The following is a 10720-nucleotide window of genomic DNA, read 5'->3' on the forward strand; positions in this document are numbered from 1 at the left end:
TGGTTTGTAAATTCCCTTTGAGGATCAGGCCTGAGAGACTGGAGACAGGTAGTTGGGTGTTCTTTTCTTTGATAGACATTTTGGTGCACAGTTTTTCCTTGGTGTCTCCTATGTATTTTCCATCAGGACATTTGGTGCTCTGATGGAGATATGTATTGTGAAGATATCTCTATACTATTGCTGACAGGTTTTGCAAGTCTTGTCATGGCATGGTTTGGATCCATTTAATGTTTTGGGCTGTAGGAAGTTGGCTTCTGGTGATGAGGTTAGCGAGGTTCAGTGCTTTTTTAATGTACAAACCACCTTTCACAGATGAGCCTATCAACTGTACTTCATCAACCTCCTAGGTACAAAAATTCATGGACTTAATGTAGACATTGGAATTATGATACACTACAACCTGCCGGACATCTGACTCCCCAGGTACCTCTCCACTTTTACCTGCTACATCCCCCTTCCCAGCCTGTACCTCACCCCCCAATGCCTCCATTTCCATTTTCACTGACTGTATTTCTTGCCTGCATTGCATGCTATTCTCTGGCTGCTTTACTATTCCTTCCATACAGGAAGAGCACACACACCAACTGCAGGTGCTTCCTCAGCCTGATGAGGTGTTTTCAACTCAAAAGCTTGCTAAGATATTTTTCTCTAACTTTTCAGTTGGTCTACTAAAAGGTATCAGATTGACCCAAAGAACCTTGTCTGCCATGTCCTTAGACCAACACAGCTACAACCTACACCCCTAGCACCTGTCCTCGGTCAGCTGACCAGAAGGAGGCAGGGCCCTGGGCACATCTAAGCCCCAGGGCTGGGGCTGGCAGGTGGAGTTCTCTGGCAGCTGCTAAAGAAGACATTCCTGCAGAAAAGAAAAGAAAGGCTGTGTGACAGTTTGGCTGCCTGAGATGCTAGTGCTACCGGGCTGCTTACCTGTTGTTATTTAAAGTGGTGGACCAGACTGAGACTGTAGGGGAGGAGGAGGCCTCACTGGGGCACACTACCATGTCATGTAGAGGCCCCAGCACCAGTGAGGGTGCAGCGACAGGGGCATAGAGAGCCCAGCGACAATAGAAGGTACAGCGAGAAGGTAGACAGAGACCTCATTACAGGGATGATATTGATATACTATCTGCTAGGCATGGCGCATGGTAAGGGGTGGTTGGAGCCATGCATTTGGCCCATAAGGCTTAGGGTGTCCCCTTGAGGCACCTACTTAGAGCGGGTCCCAGCAAGGGGTCCAAGAAGTGTTTAGTGGGGTCCATTAGGACCATGACAGAGCTGAAGCTTGAGAGCAGCCTCCTTATCTATTATCTTTTCCAACAATACATGGTGGCAGGCAAGAAGAGAAGGTGCCCACAGAGCAGAGCTGGCACGGTTACAGGGCCCTAGGGGTATCATGACCATCTCTAGGGACCCCACTCCATGACAAAGTGCAGTTTCTCAGAAACCCCTGCACCTATCTCCGTGAACCCTGTCAGACTTTATGGCCTCAGCAGTGGCTACCATCCCTGCGGTTTTCATCCCACTCTGCCTTAACACACACATGACATGGGTTTTGCTTGTCAGCATCTTGAGGTGCAGTTTCCCAGAAACTCCTGCACCTATCTCCTTGAAACTTGGCAGGTTTTATTCCCTCAGAAGGGGCTACCATTTCTGCAATTTTCATCAGAAGCAGACAAGAAACAACGAAGTTATAGGCATTTTAATTATTCCCCATTTTAGCCTATGGCCGAAAAACCAAAACAGTGTCAAAACTCAAAACAGTTTTGGCCAAAATGAAACAAAACAGCAATTTGAAATGCCAAAACAATTCAAAATGCCCTATCCCATCAAAATGCTGAATCCAAATCTGAAACTGAAATGAAAACAGGCATTTCGCACAGCCATAGTGAGCTCTCCCTCACGTTGTAGTAAATGCAAGGTAACTTTCACTGACACGCAAGCTTAAATCACAGTCATTTATTTGTATAGTTGTACCTAAACATACTTGCTCTCTGTGCTGTGGATACCTTGTGCTGGTGTTAGTGCCCACATTTTGAAGTGCTGGATCATTAAAATTAAACTGAATTGTTCTGCCAGCAAGGCTAATCCTTTATCTGAGAGCATGTAGAGTCAAATAATACATTGTTTGATTTAGATTTCACTGGGTTTGTGTGTTCAGGATTCAAAATATGTATTTATTTATAAAGGACAGTTAATCAAAGTCTGAGGCTGCATCTATATGAGACTCTGACTGTGCAGTTGTTACTGCACGGTCCTTTAGTACTTGTGTATGCACACTAGTATACACAAGTACTAAATGACTGCCATGGCAGTAGCATCCCCAAATGCCATCCCCAAATGGCTTTCAGGTGACATGGAATGCACAGTAGCTTGTTACTACTGTGCAGTAGCATTGCACCACGATTCATGCTATGCAACGCTACTGCGGAGTAGTAACAAGTTACTGTGCAGTCAGCATCTTAGCCTGAAAGTAGAACTGGCCAAATTTGTTAACGTAAAGTAAAATGACATTCACAGAATCAGGTATTGCAAGTTTTTAACAATTGAATGAAGTGAAGAATTTTCACCATTTAATATTTCTTAGTTATTTAGTTGCCATATTTATTACATACCAAATGCACCTTTTCCCAAAAAATCAGACCTCCAAAATTGGGCTGTGTGTCTTAAGTAGAGAGGTTTATTTTTTTTCTTTGCCAGAAAAGCAGCATGTAGGAACAGAAACGTGGAGACATTGTTCTGCAAAATGGCTGCTAGCTTCTCTCTGGCACAGCAAGTGAGGGGTGCAGTGTGTATGGGGGGAAATCCAGTGATAACCCTTTCACATTTGCTCTTGAATTGGCAGCAGATTTTGGCTAAGCAGCCAAATGAGTAGTCAAAAACTGCTGCCAATTAAAAATCAACTGTGAAAGGGTTATTACTGGACTCTATCCCTCTTGCTTGCTGTCCTAGAGAGAAGTTGCCAGCCAGTTGGGGACAGAGGGGAAAGAAGAGACTGAGACATCATGCTCGGTATGTCTGGAACTAGCAGTAATGGAGAGAAACTGTGACTAGGATCTGGAAAGAGGAGAGAAAATTGGGTCTCACCCAACAAGGAGTCTAGGAAGCTAGCACAGGGGAGGCAAAATCAGTATTGTAAAATGACAGGAGAGGCTGATCAGACAAGGAGTTGGAAATGGAGAGAGAACTGAGACTGGCTAACTAAAAAAACTGGGACAAACAAGAGGGGATGGGACTGGGACAAGGAGCCAGGAAGAGAGTGAGGACACTGCTGTTGGATGAAGAGCCAGGATGGGCAATGTGGGATTAGTTGGGCAAGGGAACTAGGACTGGGGGGAGGAACCAGAGGTGGAAAAGAGAGGAGGGCTAGTTGGAGGGAATGAGGAAGGGCACAAGTTTGAGGGGGGAAAATGGCCAGGGGGAAGTCTGTGATCATGTCATTTAAAGACTGTGTCATGATGCACAGGTATCAAGAGGTCACAAAGGCAACACTCATTCTGTCATTATCAAAATAGACTTTGCAACCATAATAATGGCATAGCTCAGGCTACATATGTATAAAAATAAAAACACATATATAAAAAATTTATCTACATGAAGATAAAACTATATGCAGGTAAAATCTTTCAAGTTGAAGCTCCTACAGCAAACTTAACTTTCCTGCTCTGAACTTATTTGTTGTTGTTGTGGTTGTTCCTTTTTCTACCATCATAGATCTATTTTTAATTTCTTTTTAATTTTTAAAGTATCCAGATAAATTCTGACTGGTGAAGGGTCTCTGGGGCATCCAAAACCTTTTAAATAATTAGGGGTTTATTTATTTGGAGAGTTGGGGCTAATGAAGCAAAATTTCTTTAGTGCTTCCAACCTTCTCAGGAATGGAGCTCCTCACTGGATCTATTCCCATAAAGGTTGGAAGCTCAAAGGAAAGTTAGATTCAGCCCTTTGATGGCCTCTAGTGTGAAAGACACCTGGTCGAAGGTATTGCAGATAGGGAAGCGACTGGAGTCCCCACATTTGTGAAGGCAGGCTTGGAGCTCCAGGTTTTTGCACATGTCCATTTGCAATCCTCTTCCCTCCTCATCAGTTTTTCTCTGATTGACTTGGAGTTGCAGTTGTGACATACTGATAACACTGAGAGACAGACAGTCTGCCCAGTTCAGCATTTCAGTTCATTTGAGCTGGATTGATCCAAGTGTTCATAATACTTTATCAGTAGGCAGGATGTCTACATTTAAATCTCACAGGGAGGTTAACTTCCTGATTCAAGTTGTCCTAGTAGCATTGTTTATGACGTGTCAACCTGATCATGTACAGGAATGTATGGTGGTGTCACAAAGTGAGCAAGGCATCATTAAGTGGGTTAAGCAAAAATAAAACAAGATGTTAGATGTTACTGAATATAAATGGCAATTATTATATTGTTTATTGTATTGTTTGTCAGCTTCCTCAGCCAATGAACATTAAATTGTGAGAACTGGCCATTTTCTCCTTCCTCCTTCCCCATGTTACCCTACATATATGATATTGAATTAATACACTATTTTTCTATGAATAGGGGAAATGTGTGTGTGGGGGGTCATTTGTTTTTCTTGTCAGTGGAGAAAGGGTATTTTGTTTCTAATTGTCTGGAAAGGAGAGAAAGTAACTGGGGTGCTGGACAGAGAATAAACATGGAGACCTACTGTCCCCAGAAGTGATTGTTATCCTGTTTCCCAACCTCACCTCCAGTGGTCGCTAATAGGTGGTCACTAGTAAGCATCTGAAGCTGGGTAAACCCTTAACTCCTCCTTAAGTAAACAATTGAAAGTAGGCCAGCAGTTTGCAGTAAAGCTCTGTTTGAGCACTGAGTTGTACCTCTGCTAGAGAACTAATATCTTCTTAGTCCTTTCTGTGACTGACTTTCCAAAGGTAGAAGCACGGTGAGTATCACTGAGAAGACAAGCTCCTATTATCCCTGTGGAACTCATATTTTCTTACACACACACACACACACACACACACACACACACACACACACACACACACACACACGCGTGTGAGCGAGCATGCACGTGCACACACACACGCACACAATAACCACTATGAACTGCCTAGAAAAAGTGAGCTTTGTGAGAATAGCAAGCCCATGACAAATTACACTAATGAATTCTAACCTTTTTTCCTTTTCAAAGAAGAGTGGAGTGTTTTGTCTTATTGTCCTCCTATTCCTGGTTCTTCTACACACTTATAAACATAGACAGAGCTTGCCAGGCTATTTCAAAGGTTCTTGGGCTGACAAGCCTGCCACAGGAGTCTATATAGTAATAAACATTACCTTTTTCCTTTTATTCCCTCACTCATTATAGGAAATTCTCTTTTTCTCTCTCTGTCTCTTTTTCCTCCTATATCAATCAATCTGAACTGGTGCAATGCTATTAAGTGCTGGCTAAAGGTCCTCCTGTTCACAAACTAAGCAGTCTCAACTTCCAATAAATGCAATGACGACCACAGGAACCTAGCCTTTTTTCTGTTTGTGTAAGTCTTTATACAACACTCCTTATCATAGTATCTGTATCTGTAATGTTTTAATCACTGTGACTAGCGTCTGTCACATGTCAGTCTTGGAACTCCTCTTCAAGAGAGAACCATGTGGAACGTAGTGTTTTATTTTGGTAGTGATTTTTGTTTGGAAGACTAAGGAACCTCTTATTAAATACATTTAAGACCTATAAGGCAGCACCCTCCAGACTGTTCAGCCTCTTAGCTGACTTGAAACGGAAGCCTGGATCATAACATTTTCTATGAGAGGCAAGGATTTCTTAGGATGGTACCTTTTCATTGAACCAACTGTGTAGTTGGGATAGAGTTAGACAAGCTTTAAGATGCAAGTTAGAAGAATGTATTGCATTTGAAAGCTTGTCTAAATCTATCCCAACTACACAGCTGGTCCAGTAAAAAGATACGTCTCTAAGAAATCCTTGCCTTTTGCATACTTTCTGGACCATCACGAGTATAACAGGAGTTACACTACCAATATTTTCTATGCAGTTTTTAACTGAAAGCTGATGTAAAAATGTTGGCGCCTAGAACAATGTAAATATATTAAATTTAAGACTATTTTCAAATGTTGTTTAAATAAAAAATTAAGTTCTTTCTCCTGGAATTCCTGAAGGGAATACTTTTCTCCTTCTGAGTCATGATTTAATTAGATTATATTTTATTAGACATTCTTTACAATTTTAAAATACTGCTATTTTACATGCACAGAAAGGGAAAAAAAACAGTTTGAACTGTATGTAAGCATTCATTTAAAAACAACCACAAAAGAGGAACAGTTTGTCATTAACAATGTACTCGATATGTATATCTAAAGTGCATTATGTTACAAAAAATATATAGAAGGTCAGCAGCACCAAGATATGTTCACAAAATAAATACACCGATCAACAAAATAAATTATGGTAAATGCAACAATAATAATTGTCTAACCTTAGCACAAAAAAAAAATTTCACAATAACCAAATGTGCAGTTTCAGAGAGCAATGGGAAGAAAGGGAAGGGCAGAAGAAGGCTTATGTGGAGCATTTACAGTATTTACAAACAATAAATATTTTAACACTTTTTATATGTTCACTATTACAGAATACTGCAATATGTTTTCCAAAGGTCTCAGCTGAAAATTTCAACACCTCCTGCAGAAAAAAAGAGAAAAAAGTGGAAAAAATTAATTTTCCTTGTAAATAAGTGTATATAAGATTAATAGTAACAGTGCAACAAGTAATATAGGCTGTGCCTCACTACTAAATATTCCCCCTAGGAAAAGCTGGTTAACAGTGCTGGGCTATTAGAATTCTTTTAAGACTCCTGTATGGTGGTTTCAACACAATAATACTAGCAGCGTGAGGAACTGCAGACTGCTTTCATGCAGCAGCCAAGTCTATACCATCTGCAGCTCTATGTACACACAGAGGGCAGAGGGAGACTGCCTCATTTAGGTCTTGATTCTGGAAGATGCTTCAGCATAAGTCTACCTTGAAGCTTGGGAATAGCTTTTCCCAAATTAGTGAGCCTAGTTAGGTATGTGCTTAAGCATCTTGTATGTTGGGGTCATAAAGCTCTATTTCCTAAACAGATACCAAACCACATAAAATAAAGTGGAATAATGAGAAAATAAAGTGGAATAATCGGCCTGATCAGGCAGCCAAATCTCTGAATCCGAATCAAATCAGGAGACCCTTTAATCACTCTGAATTGAATTGGAACCCTCTGAATCAATTCGGAGGGCTTTGATGATTTGGACACAGACACAGCTTTAAATGTTTTTTCTACATATCTCAAGGTATCAGGTAGCTTGTGAATGCTGAGATGCTGGAGGAGATGGAGCACCCCACAAGCATGCGGGGGCGTCCCCAGAGTGATCGGCGGTGGACCCAAAAGTGGACCAGAAGCACTTCCGGTCCACTTCCAAGTCCGCTGTGGAGTGCGTGGCTCAGCGACTGATGCCTCCTGGGTCTGGGGGGCACCTGGGATCCTCCTGCAGCCAGTCGCTGAGCCGGGGTAGTGTGGGAGGAAGGGTCCCCCGCATGCTTGCTGGCAGACTTGGAAGTGGACCAGAAGTACTTCCAGTCCACTTCTGAGTCCGCCATCGAGCACGCGACCTTTTCCCTCCCCCCCTCCCATCCCGGGCACTTGTATGGGATGCTCCATCTGTCCCACTATTGCAGTGTTCACGAGCTGTGCCTGGTACCTTGAGGTATGTAGAAAAAACATTTAAAGCTGCGTCTATAACCAAATTGCTGATTCTCCAAATCAGCATCGAATCTTCAGATTCAGATTCGGCTGAATTGAATTGGGACAGTGATCCGAATCAATGAATCAGATCACTGTCCCTAATTTGGACAGAATTTGAATTGAATATGGCTCGTTTTATACACCCCGACTTATTAGGTGCCACTGACAGGCTGGTTTAAGTTCAGTAATTTTCCCTTCCACCATGAATTTGTAAGGTTCAAAGCAGAATCCCAGCTATCCCTGCTGTATATGACTTACGATGCCCTATATTTTTAAATATTTTCTAATACTGGAAATGCTGCAGGGATTTTTCCCCTCTATCACTCTGAGCAGTACATTTCTGCAATTGTATGTTAGTTCTCTAGGAAACGGCTATAAGATGGGATTAGATTGGCCATATTGTCAGAGTGATTGCCAAAGCTGTGGGTAGAGTTTCACATGGCAGACGTGTGTGGGTGAGAAGCGCACAAAAAGACAAATTCTTGACAATTTAAGGGTTTTTAATGTGGGTAATGAAAGTGAGAATACATTTAATATGAGGGAGGTTACACTTTTGAAAGTTTTCTTAGGCAAATGGGTAGTAATTATTTAAACTAATTGGACTGAGAACATAACTAGGACTCCTATAAGAAAAGGTTTTTTTTTTTTTTTTTTTTTTTTGATTCTTTTTTTTTTAAGTGACTGGAATAGAAATGTCAGCATGCATACATTTTAGTATAATTATAGTGCATAGTATTTATTGTATAGCTCTTTCATATTTATAATTGCTACATACTGAAGATTATGTATATTATATATGTATAAGATTATACACATATATACATTATATGTATATAATCTTCAGTATGTACATTTAAGCATGTGGTGTTCTGATAGTTGCGGATTAGATTTTTAGGCTTTGTCTTACAGTTTGTGATAAGTTGAAGCTCAGCCATGGGTTCCATACTACCAAAATCTGCAGTTGTTCCTATCCTAGTTTGCTGGAATTATTGCAAAATCACCTGTCTGCCTCTCCCCGCCCCCCAAACACACACTTTCCCCAAATTGATCCAATGGAATTAGGAAGCAAGTCCATTGCAGTTAGGTTTCTGATGTAGATCTCAAATTGTGGGTTCAGAATTGGAGCAGGGGCATCAGACTGAGATCTTCAGGTCAAGCTAAATTAGACAAAGTATAAGTCAAGAGGTGATGTGAAAAGGGGCCTCTGAATTCACCTTTGTACTTCCCTGGTTTTTGTTGTACTACTCTCTGTATGGCCAATCTCCCTACTCTGTGTCATAGTTTACTCAGAGTTACAATAGGTTAAAAGGGATGAAAAAATGTAGTGTAATCAGTTTGATATTGGGATAGTCTGGCCATTCCCCTCTTTCCCCAGTCACACTTGCTATCAGAGCCTGCAGATTAGCTGGGTGCATTAGAGGACCATGTTCCCATGGGGAACATCTGAACCAGACACCATAAACTGAGCTGTCCTAAGCCTAACATCCAAATGCAAAGCTATGCCTATGCACCAGGTAATCTTGCCCTCCTTCCTAAAATGTATTGGGGGGGAGCGGAGATTTGAGCTGTCAATTCACACATAGCACTAGCATGTGTACCTAATAAATAACTTGGGTTATTAAGTTAAAAAAACGATGATATCATATGTCATTTGCTGATTAAATTAAATGTTTCAGGCTGACAGTTGTTTTAATTTAAGGTATAGAAAGGATACTTTGTGCCAGCTCACTTGGATAAGACCTGGCCAAAAGCATGCCTTCTATTTGATTGCTAGAAGCTGAACCTGTCTGTTACGCTCTATGCTCTGCACAGGCGGTATTACAACAGGTACAACAGGTAACTCTTGTTTTATGGACTTCTTTACAAAAACAAACAAACAATAAACCATGCGGGACTTTACAGTTAAGTCTTCCAAGCATGCAGTCCTTTCTAAACTCTAGTACCCTACAGGCCAATATTGCAATATGGGCAATAATGCTGAGAAGCTAAAGCCAAATCTATAATGTTCTGTAAAGTTAGGTTTTCTTTAGACATACAAGGGCCCATTAGAAATTTTAGAACCTTAACCAAGGCAGAGCTTTTGGTTCATTTTACAGTTCCCATAGGGTACAAAGGCAAATGATAACCTAACAAAGCAAATTACAAAAAATAAAAAAATCAAATGCCTTGGAAGTTTTTCCCCATCACTTATAGTTCTGCATATGTGTCCATTTGAAGACAGGAACCCCTTAGTGCCCACACTAGCTTCATAACATTTGTTCCAACTCCTAGATACATCAAGCACCTGTGAACAGAGATCCTGGGACTTCCTTTTCTTAAGTTACTGAATAAAAAGCAGTACCAGTTAAAGTGCTGCTTATTGAGAGCTTTATTAAGCACACATTGACTTTCTTAACTCTAGGGCACTAACTAAATCCCAATCTTAAATTCTTTATACAGGCTCTAAGTAAGGCTTGCTGCTGGACTTCAGCTTCCATGGACTCCAGTGGAAATTGAGGGCATGGGTGTATTGCAGGACTGGGCCTGTAACGTTTAAATAGAAGTGCTGCATTAGTAAATCCCATAGCTGGCATCCTTTTTTTCAAAAGATTTTCTGTAAAGTGAGGAGACTCTGTTTTGTGTTCAGCCAAAGTGAAAGGGAAGAAGCAGAAAGAGAGTGGTTTTGAGGGGGATTTCTACCTTATTTTAAAAACTACAATTCCTTTTGGAATTTAATGCTTTGTACACAAAATGGTTCAATCTCCAACTTGAACTGATAGTTGGAAGCAGGCTATCAGCTCAGGACATCTAAAAGAGAGAGTCTGAATTACCATGGCCCTTAAAACCTTCATTGTCATACATGCGGAAAACAAGTCTCCAAGCGTAATGCTCAACATTTTTCAGCAGCAACGTAATTGTTTCACAAGCTGGCAGAAAGATGGAGCAGAATTAAAAAAAAAAAAAAAAAAAA

General features: G+C 41.0%; 1 protein-coding gene across 6 annotated transcripts in view; it reads right to left on the minus strand.

Annotated features, from left to right (window-relative positions):
- Positions 1-6319: 6319 nt before the first annotated feature.
- PTHLH (parathyroid hormone like hormone) overlaps positions 6320-10720 on the minus strand; it is a 15330-nt gene continuing 10929 nt past the window's right edge. For all 6 annotated transcript variants that reach the window (XM_019515984.1, XM_019515982.1, XM_019515980.1 and 3 more), the window contains exon 4: positions 6320-6671. The gene's annotated coding sequence lies outside the window, so the exon portion shown is untranslated. The remainder of the gene's footprint in view (positions 6672-10720) is intronic.

The sequence above is a fragment of the Gavialis gangeticus genome, unplaced genomic scaffold (assembly GCF_001723915.1).
Source record: "Gavialis gangeticus isolate Ggan-Ray unplaced genomic scaffold, GavGan_comp1, whole genome shotgun sequence".
Classification (NCBI taxonomy): Eukaryota; Metazoa; Chordata; order Crocodylia; family Gavialidae; genus Gavialis; species Gavialis gangeticus.